The sequence below is a fragment of the Tauraco erythrolophus genome, chromosome 3, assembly GCF_009769465.1.
Source record: "Tauraco erythrolophus isolate bTauEry1 chromosome 3, bTauEry1.pri, whole genome shotgun sequence".
Lineage (NCBI taxonomy): Eukaryota > Metazoa > Chordata > Aves > Musophagiformes > Musophagidae > Tauraco > Tauraco erythrolophus.
In genome coordinates this window covers 90563972-90576750 of record NC_141467.1, presented here as the reverse complement: position 1 = coordinate 90576750, position 12779 = coordinate 90563972, and positions in this window count along the sequence as shown.

Below are 12779 nucleotides of genomic sequence, written 5' to 3'. Positions count from 1 at the left end.
GTTGGACTGGTTTTTAATAGCATTTTTATGTAAATAATTGCATCTTGACATGTTACAGGGTAAACTAATGATGCTGCTTCAAGTCTACCAGAGTCAACAAGCAGACGGAAATATATCGATTCCCTGTATGTGGGGAGGTCTGTTTGTACAACCAAAAAGGCTAAAAACTTCTCTTAAATAACTTTTACATAAAGTTCAAACTTTTCCCCCCCTTGTGCTTATGGGAGCCTAACATAAAGTTGGCATTGTCACAGAACTGAAAAAACAGTTGCTCTCATTTCTAGATGATAAAAATTATTGATGATTTACATTCCAAGTATAGTGATGGAATATGCGCATATCTTTAATATATATTGAAATAAAAATATCTGGATCTGCATGTTGAAGTTCTCTTTCCCCCAAGTGACCAATCATTAGAAAAATGCATTAAATTATGAAAATCTGTTGTCAGCTATTAACCATAACATATGAAATCTAGGGATTAGAAGAAATAAATTAATATTTTGAAAAAACACAGACATAGATCGTGCTGGATATGAAGATTACTTATACAGCAGTCCTATGTAGCAAGATTCAGGTGACCTTTTGCGATGTATGGCATGACACTTCTGAAAGAGCTGAATATTTTTAAGGATATATCATAAGAGTAATAAGTGAAAGTAATGTCAATATAAGAATTCATGGTCCTTAACACCGTATCTGGATGTGTTATTAGAAGCACCTCTGGAAGCAGATGTAACCCTGCCAGTCTCATGTTGCAGTGTGCACAAGGGTGGTTTGCCAAAACGGCCAAAGTAGTGGAAAGTTTAAAAACAATAAATGACTGTAACTCTTTTCTCTACTCATGTGGCTCTGCTTACCCACAGGCAGATCTGCACAAACAGAGCTCCCTAAGCCAGAGCACGGCTGAGCAAGGTTTTTCAGATAGTATCAAGATCTGCTGCTTTCTCCCAGTTACTTTCTTAATCTGGAGGAAGTTGTCCCCAAAAGCCCTCTGTGTTTCTTTTAGGTTTGCAAAGCTGCTGCTTCTTAAGAAAGAACACAGTGTTCTCTTAATCTCATAATTAGTTATATATCAAAAATAGAAAGCCCAAAGTTGATTGTATAAAACGTAGACTGTTTTGTTTATGGATGAATTAATTTAACATGCTCCTGGAAACTGCATGCAGGATTCTGATCTCAGACTGGTGCAAACTCAGGAGTCATTCCCCTTTAGCCAGTGAAATTAAATGGGCATAAAACTGGTTTGCATAAGATGAATGATAATGAGACCCTTTAGCGTCGTTTGTATAGTGTATTTGTTCAGTGGTAACAGAGCTTTGGTGTCATGGTTGGACCAGTGCATGTTGTGAATTGCTGTGCAAACACCACCACGTTGTTGAGGGTCCTTGGGAGGCAGCATGATAGTTTTTATGTTTACAGGCAGGGCCAGGCTTTTAATTGCGTGCTGCCCCTTTTTGCATCATCAGAATAAGGGAAAAGTGACTGTTGAAATCACTCACTCGATCCAGTTAAACTGAGCTTGGGATGCCTGCCAGAAGGAGGAGATGAAGATAAATGTGCGACCCGTTTGGTGCACCAGTCCCAGGGATGGCTGGTTGCCAGATCAGTCCCCAGAGCAGCTTACAGCAGCCTCAGAGCTGCTCCAAGGCGTGATTTCTGGCTGGCGCGTCAGGCTGCAGTGGTACTCTGGATGTGGCCTCTTCCTACTGAGGTGTCTTCTGTGCCTGCAGCTGTGAAAGGAAAGGTATTGACCTGGCTACTTTGATTCTCCATGGTTCCAGGATGCCTTTTAAAGCAGGGAATCCATAGATGACTGGTTAAAGGAGTTTAAGGGTGCTTTCACACAGGCACCACATGGCCAAGAGGCTGGCGTCGAGCCAGAGACCCTCCTTGGTGGAACAGGCTGGTGTTACTGGGCTGGTGTTACTGTCTCTGACCTGTTCTCCTAACATTGCTTCCATGTTCCTGGGGATGCCTTGTTTGACTTGGTGGCACTGTAGTTCTCTAGCAATATAGTATGACGTGCTGTCAAAGGGCCAATTCTCCTTTCATTTACACTAAGAAATTCCTCTTAGACATGTGAGGATGCATCAAAGGTAAAAATGCAAAATCTCATCGTAGAATCATAGAATCATTTAGGTTGGAGAAGGACGTAAGGATCAGCGAGTCCAACCGTTAACCTAACGCTGCCAAGTCCACCACTAAACCACGTCCCTAAGCACCACATCTACATAGAATCATAGAATGGTTAAGGTTGGAAGGGACCCCAAAAATCATCTAGTTCCAACCCCCTTGCCATGGGCAGGGACACCTTCCACTAGATCAGGTTGTTCAAAGCCTCATCCAACCTGGCCTTGAACACTTCCAGGGATGGGGCATCCGCAACTTCTCTGGGCAACATGTTCCAGTGCCTCACCACCCTCAGAGGGAAGAATTTTTTTCCTTACATCTAATCTAGATCTCCCCTCTTTCAGTTTAAAGCCATTGCCCCTTGTCCTATTACTACATGCCCTTGTAAAAAGTCCCTCTCCAGCTTTCCTGTAGGCCCCCTTTAAGTACTGGAAAGCTGCTATAAGATCACCCTGGAGCCTTCTCTTCTCCAGGCTGAACAGCCCCAACTCTCTCAGCCTGTCTTCATAGGAGAGGTGCTCCAGCCCTTGGATCGTCTTCGTGGCCCTCCTCTGGACCTGCTGCATAGCAGAGAGAAGCATCCTGAACTCACATGGTGCAGGAGGCTGAGTGGGTAGCAGGGTGGGGAGGGATGTAACAGAGCAGAGCAAAGTTACCAAGTGGCAAAATGTTGCAAGAAGTCAATTTGCTGCTCGTGGCACAGGTGAGCCAGCAGGAAAAATGGGTTGCATAGATTGTCCCCAGCAGGTAATGGGAAAGTCTTGGAAGTACAAACTGGAGCATAACCTTCTCGTAGATGAGGAATGAGTAAATGACACTGGTGTTTAAGACAGAATTACCCAGGGAAACCAGTAGATAGACTGCACAGCAGCGATACTGACTGTTTTTCTGCCCTGTCCCTCTCCTGCTCCATGGTGTAAAAGAGGAGCAGTTCACAGGCTGCAGGGGAACACAAATTCAGTAGCACGGGCAGGAGGACATGCTGTCTAAGTGATGCCAAGGCAGGATGCAGCGCAGCACTGTGCCATTAGTACTGCGGGTAGCATGGGCTCTTCTCGCTTCGTCATCAGTCAGGGCTTGATGTACTAATCTTTAATCATAACGAGTTGGCTTCTGATCTTATCTCCTGCTGGTCAGGGTCTGTATCTAGTGTTTTGATGGACTATCAGCGCGGACAGGGAGTCACTTTTTTCCTCAGTCGCAGTTTGTTTGCTTTTTGGGGACTGTTTGTTTTATTGAGCAAATTCCTGGCTAAAAATCCAATAGAAGGCAAAGGATAATGAGGCAAAGACAGTGGTGGCTTCATTTTGTGATGAAAGAATTCAGGAAGGAGAAGCAGGGAGACAAATGAAAATATGCTTGTATACAAGTGCTCTGTAAAGTTTTGAAATAGCATAAAACCACTGTTGTGAAAGGAGTGAGCCTGTAGATTTCAAAGCCCTATGAGTTTATTCAGTTGTAAATCAAAAGGATTTATCTGAGTGTTAAAACGTATACACATAATTAGGCCCTATCTGATGACTTAGTAGCATGGTAAAGAGGTATTTGAATTTAAGTCTGGGCATCATTAAGTGAATCACAAGTAATCTCTGTGTATTGGTAGTTAGTTTCACTCTGCGTTGAATAGCAAGGTCTTATTCTACTGGCATCTGTCGCTACTTACGGTTAATTACTGGAGTTATAAGCTGAGAGGGAGCTCTTCAACAACTGAATCACTGGTGGGCCTGTAATCCTTTTACTGACTATGCTTCATCTCAAAACTGGCTATGACCCCAGTCTCTGAGAATCCTATGCCTCTGGTGTTGACGAACTTTCTCGTGGTAGTTCAAGCTACACGTAAGCCAGTGTAGCTGAGCTGCTACCAAATGAAGTCATCGGGTTCCCCAAGTCATCATTTCCCTCTGCCTCTTTTTGCGTCAGAGCTAGTGAAAGTGAGGGTACAGGGTGGGTCAGACCAAGGCAAAACTGTTCCTTTTTTCTCTTCGATTGGTTAGACTTGCGCTGAAATGAATTAATTTTCAGTACTAACACATCAGTTTAAAAATAAACACATAACTTGTGAGCCAGATACATGTACACTACAGTACTTGGACTTTGTTTCTCTTTTAAGATGATAGATGGAAAAGCGTTATTATGATTTTTCTTTTTGATGAGAAATGTGAATGCAGCCTCTAGAAGCCTTCGCATCGTCTGAGCCATGCTTCTGCACCTGTAGACACTGTGTGTTGCTGTGCCTATATTAAGCAAAGGGAAAAATCAGATCATCACAGAGATCTGTTTATACTGAAAGAATACTGATTTCATTATGAAATTCAAATTTTTCATAAAAGGGTGTTTGAATGTATAGGTGATTTCAGGGAAATTAGAATAATTTCAGGGAAATTAGTAGCTGGAATGTATTTTGTTGAGTCAAGTTTGCAGTTTTTTACATCCTGGCAGACTCCAAGGATCTCAGTAGGGATGAACAGGTCACAATACATCAGCATTTGTCTCATTTTTTGTTACTTAGAGTAAGCACGAATACATGTTCTGTAACCTTGAACTTCAGATGATGAGTTTGTGTGTCCTCTGCAATTATAAACTCCCACAGGGCACTCAGGAGTTTGCAGGAGCTGTATGCCCCTTACAGAACACAAACCCTATTTCTAATGCATAATTTTTTGATATCAAAGTGAGAAACGCGGCCCAACAATGTGCTTGCATCCTCTGAAAACCAGCAAAACCTGATACGGATGGCAAGTTCCAAATAGTAACTGTTTCTGATTCACTACGTGATGGTGCAACATCAGAACTTAGTATAACAAGTAAGAACAATATCTTTATTTCAAAAAACCCATGACTTTGGGAAAATCTCTGGTTACTCCCACCTGCATAAGGTGTTCCAGTTCTGGGGAAGAGGCTGGAGGAACCTCTGCTGCAAATGCAATGAACTGACAAGTATTTATAAATTACTGTGAATATATTTCTTCAGGCCTATCTCTGCTCAATTCCTATGGAACCCAGCCTCAGATTCTTTCACAATGTTTTGGTAAGTTTAAGCATTTGATCAAGTAGGTTTTGATTCATAGAAAAGCAAACAGGGTTGAGTTTTTTTTCCTTTCTTTCACAAATCCTAAACCAGTTAAACTGCATTCCTGTTAGCCTGGCGTCCTTCGTGAAGAAATAAGTATTACACACAGCATGTATGCAATTTCTGGATAAAAAACAATCTGTGGTTCTGCTAGCATCCTTTAACTTATGAAGCATTAAGGAAGGTGAAGTGGTTTGTGCTGTCCTCACACTGAGGCACTCTCAGCTAAGATGTGGTTTAGACTATGAAAAATAAGTTAAAGACCAACTATCTCACTTTCCCTTTATGATTTTCAATGTGACAACCACAGAATTTACTCACACAGATAATGTTAATGAATATTTTAGTTCACTCACGGCTGCTAATGTCTGACTTTGTGCTTTGCTTCCTGACATCTTTCCACTTCTTGTACATGCTCCTCTTATGTAGTGTTTTCATCCTCTATAGTAAATAACTCCTCACAGTGGACTTGTGCGTTGTTCTCAGAGATGCTAGGTGAGGGGAGGGAAAGGGACAATGAATTAGCTACCAGGAAAATTTTGTAGTTTATTTACGTGGCAGTAATTAAAAAATAAAACCAAACAAACAGAACAGCAGCTTCTCTGCACCTTTAAATAAATTATTCTACTCTGGAATCTGATTTGGGATTGGACCTTATGTCCACAGAATCTTCTGAGCATTTACAGTCTGTAGGAGTGCATTTCCAATGCTTGCCTTGCCATTTTCTGCCTACCAGTAATTTTGTGGAGCTATTCAAGTAGCTTACATTTTAATCCGCAGGTGTTTGGAAGAAGGATGAATCACTGGTCAAAAACCTCAGCTCATTAATTTTACATAATAGCAGGAGAATAAATAGGTCAGTATTCTGTGCAGTATTTTACTAATAGGATAGTCTAATTGCTGTGTAGTTAGTGTTTATAGGGTACTTTGAAGATGTAACTTGTTATACAGGACTAATGTTGTATTCATACACTTCTGCATCGAGCTATACTCGGAAAGAAATAATTAACCTCGCGTGAAGTCCTTTTGGGTTTCTGGCGCACAGTGGAAGAAATCAGGGTGGGATTCAGCTGACCAAGTGCTTATGTGTATCTCTGAGCTACCTGGCTAGACCCCTCACTACAAACAGGAAAGAAATAACCACATTTGAGGAACAATTTGTTTCGTACTAAAGTAGGTAAATGAAGAGGGATTGTGTGAGTCGTTTGTGTCTGTTTCTTGACTGCAAAGGAAGTTTATGGTGGCTGGATGTGATGTGCACGTCTACCTTGCAGATAACTAAAATTAGGTAAGAGAAATCCCAGGACCAAACTAGTTCAGTGTTTCCTGCAGTGATTTGGAAGTAAATAGAAAGGCTGCTTAAAATGAGTCAAGTAAAAGCCTGGGCTGGTTTGCTGAAGGGCCTGGCTCGGTGTAACTTGAAGAGACTGTGTATGTCATATACATATGTACTTGGTTCCCAGCATGTTTGACATAGTGAGTGAAAAATGTTGTTATGCTCTTTTTCTTTGCCCTTCATGTCTCTGTTTTTCTTTCTGTCAAAGCCTAGCAAAATAAGATCCTAGAGCAAACCCATCCAGGCTTGAAGCTGTATCAGCCTGCCCTAGCTTCCTTCCAGAGACTTCTGAGCTTCTCAGCCTCTCACGCCAGTCAGTCGTGCGGGCGATATCTCTGAAGCTGAGTCACAGTCTCACGTGGTCTGTGGTAAGGTAAACACAAAGCAGATATGAGACCTCCCTTCCTTCTTGGATCTATGGCAGACACAAAGCTCTCTCCAGCTTCCCACACACACAACTGATAGTCTTTTGCCAAGAGTCCTTCCAGCCCCAGAGAAGCACTTGTTCAGCTGATCAGTGGAATCCACATCTACCAACATTTTGGGTGCCCAATACTGAATGGTACACTTTACCTCAAACCTAAACAGCCTCTTTCCTTCCAGGGACATCTTTACATGTCCCAGACTGGCTCTTCTCTAGAACATGTTCATATTCAGGTTTTTGCTAACCTTATTAGTGAAAAACTGAAAACCTCTTTCACAGTGTAGGATTGTGTTGTGTTCTTACATGGCTTTCTTCAGCTCCTTCCACCAGAATTGGTCTTCCGGATGGACCAATGCAGGGCTGTGCTTCTGAAGGGCTCTCTTCAATGTTTTCCAAATGTCTCCTCTTCTTCCTAGTTTTTGCTGACCATACAATCAGCTGGCCATCATTTCCAGCTGTTCTAGTAAGCTTCACCTCCAGTGGAATAGGAACTGGCTAATACCTTTCTCCATCCATAGAGAAAATTATCTGTCTGCAACGACCAAAAGGGGATGAATATAGGGACTGATGGCAGCGTATGCAGTGTGACATCTCTAAGTTATGAGTCAGATTCTTGTGTGTTGGGAGGAACCACGGCTTAAATCCGCAGAAGTTAATGCGTTATATGTAATTAGAACAACTGCAGAGGAGAAGCAAGTATACCTATCGTTATTCCATAACCTGCCCTCCTCTGTTTCCCAGAACGTGGATAGTTTTGACGTAGACTTCTTCTGCTATTATTTATTGCTATTTTTACTACTACTACTACTACTATTATTATTTTCTCAAGAGTCTTTTATGTGGCGTGGCATGCATGGCCACTACCATCTGTCGCACACTGTCCTGTCCAAGGAGAAAACAGTGCAGCGCCGTCGTATACATTCCTTGCTTAAACTTTAATGGGTCCACTGATATGCACCTACACTGGAAAATGTTCATGTCTGAGAAAGCAGGAATGGAAAAAGTGTGCCTTTCACAAGGAAAGACTTATAATTGTCCTTGGTTTTGTAGAAAACGCGTTTCTGCTTCTTCAGGTCCTGAGAAAACTCTCTCTCTTGCATATGTGAACTTGCAGAAAGCTCTGGGATTCCTGAGCTATTGAATTGATATTTCTTTTCGGCTCTCCTGACAAGCTTTTAGATTTATTCAGACAGGCTTTAAAGCATTTTCAAGATCTAGAAACTGGCTCACAGTGGGAAATGAATTCCTCAGTTCACATGCTAAGCATCCGCCAACTCTGTTTTCACATTTTTCTGCACAGTTTTGCTTAATCTTCTACTGACTGATCATCATTGTTGCTCCTTCCACCCTCCACATGATAGAGTGCCCCACGTGCTCAGGGAATGTTGTGGGGCAACTAATATAAAGACTTTTATTGTATGAAGTTAGGAAAATTAGCATCTATTGCTGGACAATTGACTGCCGAGAGATTAGTAAGATAGCAAAGGCAGGAAACATCTAGTGAGGGGAAAAAAAATGAACAGAGGATTCATGAATGAAATCTCTTTCCAAAAAAACATTACTTGTATTTTTTGTACTCTTAACGGATTGAGCTATGTCTGCAACAGTAAGACCAAAGTGATAATTGGCATCTGGCTACTTTTAAAAAGTTATACCTGTTTTATAAAACACATAAGTAAAGGCAAATGTGACAAAAGGGAAGATAGATACTGAAATTGCATCATATGTGAAGGTCATAGCTCTGCAGATGTGCTCATGCTGTACTGCATCGTACCAACGAGGACCTGAAGCCACTTCACTGCCCCAACATCTGCAGATTTGCACATAATTAGGCACAGGACTTCTGTGGGGTTTAAGCACAGGTAATAGCACTGAGGATGTTAAGGGATTCAGAACTCAGAAATGCACACGATCACAGGCACTTCCCAGCCACGGAGAGTTTTGTGTAGTCAGCAACTATGCTTCGGTAGGCTGCTATTGCTGTCTGCAGAACAGGGCGATGCAAGTTCCTGGTCCCACCCACCTAATGAAAATCAAGTGAAACTTTTCCTCTCCGTGTTGAAACATCCGCGGGGAGAAACCTTTCCAGGCAGGAGTGGCTGGGGCCCTGGGGCTGCAGTCGGGTGTGCTGCATGCAGCAGGTAGGCAGAGATTCTTTTACAATTTGCTGTTCTCCCTTACCACCCAAGCATAAAAGCAACCCAGATGAAGCTATTGCTTTGGTCTTGTTCATTCTTTCTTATACATGTTGAGTACATTACATATGACTTTAATAAATAACAAAAGAGGGAAAAAAGAAATGGCAATTAGTGGCTTTTGTACCAGGGCAAACACATTAAAGCAAGACAATCTAGAGCAATGCTTTCCAAATAACCCTAAGTTAATCCCTCTCTCCGTGACACATTTACTATTTTTATTATCATACACAGTGTCAAACTGCATCTCCGAATAACCATTTCAGCCAGTTGAACTACAACTACAATGTACTATTTAAGACTGTGAAACTAAATAGACGTGCCTATATATTCTTGTGGCTGTGGTCAAGAATGTGGCACTCCATTGCTCTAGGTGCCGAATTTTTCTTCTTAAAAGTGATTGAGCAGTTTAAAGGCCGTGAAAGAAGTCGATCTGCTTAGTGCCCATGTGAGATTGTTCGAAATGCTTGAGGAAAATATACTCTTGAAGGGATATATTGATTCTGTGATCATTTTGATTAGAATTAGTTTTTAAAACATATCCTTGCCTTATGTGTGTTCTGGACCTGGGGAGAGCAGGATAATAATGCTTGCACTGAGTGAGGTGACAATCTTCAGAATACAGAAGATCATAAAATCCTGGCTTTCCAAGAGCAGGAAGCACTGAAGTATTCCTGCTATGATGTAGCAAGACCTTAGGCAGCTGTCTTGTGTTCACTACATCTACAAGCAGATGTGTCAGGAGACTGGTGGGGCTGAGCAAGTAGCTTGGTGGACCTCCAATGCAAAAGGGCAGTATAAAGAAGATGGAAGCAGGGGCAAACTCCGGTGGAATAATTTAGAAACATTGCCTGAGTTTGTAGAGTTAGTCTCAGGAAAGGCAAAGCTTAAATGCAGTTGAGACTTGCACGGGAATTGCAACAAGAATAGCTTCCACCGCTGTGTTAGTATAAAAAGGCTGAGCAAGGAAAACGTGGAACCATTGCTGAATGGAGGAGGTGTTATAGTGACAGCAGACACAGATAAACCTGACAGATTCCAAAATTTCTTTGCCGTTTTTACCAACAAGCTGTTCCATTCCTGTGTGCTTAGGGAAAGGTTTTAAAGAGAACTACCAGCAGTAGATGAGTGTTTACTCAGGATTACTTGAGAGAGTTTGACCAGAAAACTCCATGGGACCAGATGGACTACATCCAAGGTGCCAAGAAAACTGCAGGGCCACTCTATCACATTGGAAAGGTTATAGAGATCCTGGAAGGTTCCTAATGACTGGAAATAGGGAAATGTTGTACCCTTCTTCAAAAAGGCCAAAGACAATCTAGGGAACTGTAAACTGATCATCATTGCTTTGGTCCTCATGGAACTTAGAGGAGCGAGTCCTCTTGGAGCATGTTTCTGGGCATATGAAGGAGAAGGTGGTGATTTGGAACAATCAGCATGGATCTACCAAGAGTAAATCACGCCTGACAGCCTGATTGTGTTTATGACAAAAGGGCTGGGTTTGTGGATGAGGGGAGAGCAGTGGATGTTGTTTACCTCAAATTTATCAAGGCTTTTGACACTGTGGTTCTATGATTCTAGATTACCTATTAATGATTCTGATACCAAAGTGTTTAGCTTAATGAGTTTATTGCCATAGATCTTAAAAAGTGTAATTCTGCTTAATTTGGGGGAATATCAATTCCAGGAAATGAACAATTTGCGATGAGTTATGTTGTGCTAAGTGAACCTGTTTGCCCAAATATTCTCGTAGCATAGTAGTGGAGCAAGGAAAAGAAATGTGGTCCCACCCCTTCATTCATGAGTCTGAATAGTTCCCTGAAGGGTGTGTAGCAACACAGGTTACTGCTGGTAGCAACAAGTGGTTTTCTGGAGGAACAAGTGGCAGAGAGACTGGATTACAAGAGTGATTCTGAGTCACAGAGTCTCTTGAGATGCTCCTGCGTTAGTCGTTGCTTGGAGATGGACTTAGAGTCGAACTAGCAACCAACTAAACTGTTTGGAGGATTTTCCTGTTGAGGGCGAGGTTGAAGAAGTATGACCGTTATCTAGTTGCCTTTGTAGTGCTGTACACAGCAGTAGAAGGGAGACTTGGAGCTGACCCTCTGCATCACTAGCTGATGGCATGTCCAGCTCTTCATGTACCCAGAAGAAGACTATATGCAACCGGTGCTCAGAGTGACCTGCAGGATACATTGCTGCATTGTGCCTAGTGTCTGGCATTCTCCTTAGCCTCCAGATATCGTTCCTTCATTTTTAGTGTCAATTGGAAAAAAAATAAATCTATAGACCTTCATTACAGGTGCCCTGGGGTTTCTCTTGACATCTCCTGCTGTGAGGGAAGGTGAACTAGAACTAAGAACATGCTCATTTCTGGCGGCAGAAAGGTTGCTGTGTCTGAAGAAAAGAGCTCCTTCAGTATTAGGAAGGATATGAAAATGTGATCCACTGTGGGCGTACTGACATAGAGATCTGAGTAGCTGAGCACTGACAGCAAAGCCTTCACCCTTACGGCTCAGCGTCTGTGGAGAGTCCTGCCGAAGTGCATGACTAAGTTGCTCAACCACACCTGAATCTGGGTTCTTGGGGGGTAAAGCCTGTTCTATAGCTGCTTCCTGTGTTGCGAAGGCACGGGTGATTTTAGCACTAGGCATCAAACGCCACTGGCTGCTGAGTTAGGGAGCTAACACGTTCCTAGGATCACTTGTTAAACCAGCAACGCTGATACTGGTTAATACTACACGTGCCTGTTCACATCCTGCAGCAGTGGTGTTGCTCCCTTTGCAGTGTTCTCTTTGTGCTAGACTTTTCTATGTTTATCCCAGATTTTGGGGGACATCAGAGGATAGACCTGCTCCACCTATTCTCAGGTTGGCTACCAGCTGTGCAGGCTTGCATGCGAAGTACCATTGCTGAGTTAATTCCTCACACCTCTGACCAGCCTGATGGACAATACAGTTGGAAGCAGAGATAAGCGAGTCCTCTCCCGCAATATAATTGCACAGCAAATTAAGGAGAGTATAACAACATCTAATGTAAGTTTGAAGTTGGCCTTACTTTGCATGGAAAATTCATCCAGATGACCTCCAGAGGTCCCTTCCAACTTAAATTACTCTATGATTCTAGCAAAAGAAGCATTTTTTTCAAGAGAAACTGCAAATCTGTTCTCCCAGCTTTGAAGTCACCGAGGAATTTACTGGGACTTCCTGTGCAGGTCAGAGATGAGTAAAGATCACTCTCTTTCCATCTGTTGACTTTCCAAAGCATCAGTAATTAATAAATTACATCAGTAATTAATACACCAGTGAATTTACTATTTCTGGCACTAGTGAAATCACATTCATCTCTGCGTGCTCTAAATTTACCCCTAAATTACACACAGAAATGCCTACTGTAAATTGCACATAGAAACCAGATAAAAATTCACAACTGGCTGGATGCCCCTGTGTACCTGTGCTGACTTTATGGTCACTGCCATCTTAACAGTGGTTACTCTGGCTTGTCCCAGTGAGGTGAAGGACGGATTGAGCCCTATCTCTGGTTGTCTGCTCTCCCTACAGTGGAGGAATGAGGAGGGGTTATTGTATGTACAGCAGGTGCCAGGCACATCCTGCAGCAATT